General features: G+C 38.9%; 1 long non-coding RNA gene across 1 annotated transcript; it reads right to left on the reverse strand.

Moving 5' to 3' along the window:
• Positions 1 to 869: 869 nt before the first annotated feature.
• Positions 870 to 2,298, reverse strand: LOC138867707 (uncharacterized). The gene is made up of 2 exons (XR_011399869.1): positions 2,170 to 2,298; positions 870 to 1,436 (listed from the first exon to the last, which is right to left on the reverse strand). It is a non-coding gene; the product is annotated as an uncharacterized lncRNA (long non-coding RNA).
• Positions 2,299 to 2,500: the final 202 nt, after the last annotated feature.

Consider the following 2,500-nt stretch of genomic DNA (forward strand, 5'->3'; position numbering starts at 1 on the left):
CTGTTAATCATTATGAAGATAATACCAGCCTCAGTAAGATGCATAATAATGGTAATCACATCCTGTTAAACGATAGTGAAAATGACAACAGGAACACCAGTGGTGAATACCACATATTACTGTAACTTCCACAACTATTTATATTTGTCGCAAGAGTAAAGGGGGAAGAGAGTGATGATAAAGAGAAAAGATGAAAATAAAACATTATACTGTTCTGGATATCAGTGTGACCGAAAGACGCCTAATGTGCTATCGGTGTGTGTGTGTTCCTCCATCTCTCTCCCTTCACCTCCCCCCTCCCCCTCCCCCTCCCTCTCCCTCTCCCTCCACCTCCACCTCCACCTCCACCTCCCCTACTATCCCCCCTCCCTCCACCTCCACCTCCCCTACTATCCCCATCCCTCATCTCCTCCCTACCTCACTCCTCCCTTTCTTGCGCTTGTTCACTCTCTCTTTCGGTCTCCCTCCCCCTCTCCCCCCTCACCCCTCCCCGGGACAAGGCATCGCCCGCCCGCTAGGAGGAAAAGAGGGCCGAAAATAGATTCGATTGTCATCATCTGCCAGCGTTATCGAGGTGGGAGATTGTGGGCGAGGGAGGAAGAGGTGCGAGCAAGTGAGAGTTAACAATAATGATGATGCTGATGATAACCAGGATAAAATGGCGATAACAACAATGAAGTCATAACTTTAGAGAAATACTGAAAAAAGATATATGGTAACGGTAAAAGTGATGGTAATGAGGCTGGTGATGTAGATGATAGTAAACATAATGAAGATATTGATGAGAACTACCCTTTAACAACATTAATAACTACAAATAAGTAACTATGTGAAAGATATAAGTAATGGTATCAACCACAGTAAGAATGATAATTTTATGATAAATTGCAATTTTAATGGTAATGATGATACATTTAATACGTACAAACTGATTTTGATTAGTTATAATACAGTTGATATTTATGTTTTTATCCGTAACGAGGGCAGTCGGAATAAATGCAGACCTTCAGGCGCCATTACAGTTGTTTCATAACCGGCCGTCGGTCTCGCTGCAATGGCGTCAGTTCAAGTTCCTTTGTACGTAAGATCTGCATGTAAACTTTAGTGGCGGCATTGGATACCACACAAGAGCTGAGTACAGTCCATGTACAGTGACAACAGTGACACTGCGCTGTGCAGGTCCCTGCTGTCGCCGCATTCGGGTCACGTCATGGGAAGGAACCCTGTGAGAGGGAAGGAAACGTCAGGCGACTGGCACGGGGAGCAGCGGCGCCGCTCACACCACCGCTGCCTCTCCAGGGGCACCGCGTCTGACAGTGGCGCAGTCGAATGGCCTTCTGCGGGAACTCGCAGGATGGGAGTGAATAAAGCCTTTGCAGCTGCGGCCGCCTTGGCCAGGGTGTGTTCGCTTGTAAATACGGTGTTGTTTTCTCCTCCTGTAATGTAATAAGTATATATATATATATATATATATATATATATATATATATATATATTTTAAATATATATATAAATATGTATAAATATCTATATATATACATAAATATAAATAAATAATATATATATATATATACACACACACGCACACATATATAGATAGATAGATAAATAGATAGATAGATAGATAGATAGATAGATAGATAGATAGATAGATAGATAGATATACATACATACATACATACATACATACATACATACATACATGCATATATATGTATATATATAATGTTATAGATATAGATATATTTATATATATAATATAGATATATATTTATATATATAATATAGATATATATTTATATATATAATATAGATATATATTTATGATATATGTATTATATATATTTATGATATAAATATTATATATATAATATATATACATATATTATACATAATATATATATATGTTATATATATAATATATGTATTATATATATAATGATTCCCAATGAAAGAATCCCAAACCATCCCATTATTCGCATGTTTAACTGACTGTGTATTTCGGATCGGAGCGGAACACTTCGTTGGGGCGACACACGAACTTTAAGGCTCCCCACACCTGTCTGTAAGTGCTTTCATCACTCAACATCAATTTCTACTAACCGGATAGTATCTAGCACTGATACTTTTTGCCAAATTTCATTTTTTCAAAGTAGGTTCAGACATTACCATAGGCGTGAGCATCTTGCCCGTCCTTCGGGAAAGTCCTCCTTGAGGCTCTAGAACCGTGTTTCCTCTGCTTTACTTCTACGCCTGCTAGAGTGGCAGCAGCCTTTTCAGGTTATAGATTGCTTGCCTTGATACCTTCTTATCTGCAGGTATGCGCATTAGACACAGTCGCTGTTCAAATAACGTGAACCAACGTGCAATGTCACTTTGTTTCAACTCATTCTGTTCGGCCAAACTGTAATTACAAGTTGTTAGGCTTCGCTTACTATTGAGGAAATTCTGAGTCTAATATGTTTAATAATTCATCTGTCGTAGAAATCGCTCATTGGCG

Source organism: Penaeus vannamei, chromosome 3 (assembly GCF_042767895.1).
Source record: "Penaeus vannamei isolate JL-2024 chromosome 3, ASM4276789v1, whole genome shotgun sequence".
NCBI classification, from domain to species: domain Eukaryota; kingdom Metazoa; phylum Arthropoda; class Malacostraca; order Decapoda; family Penaeidae; genus Penaeus; species Penaeus vannamei.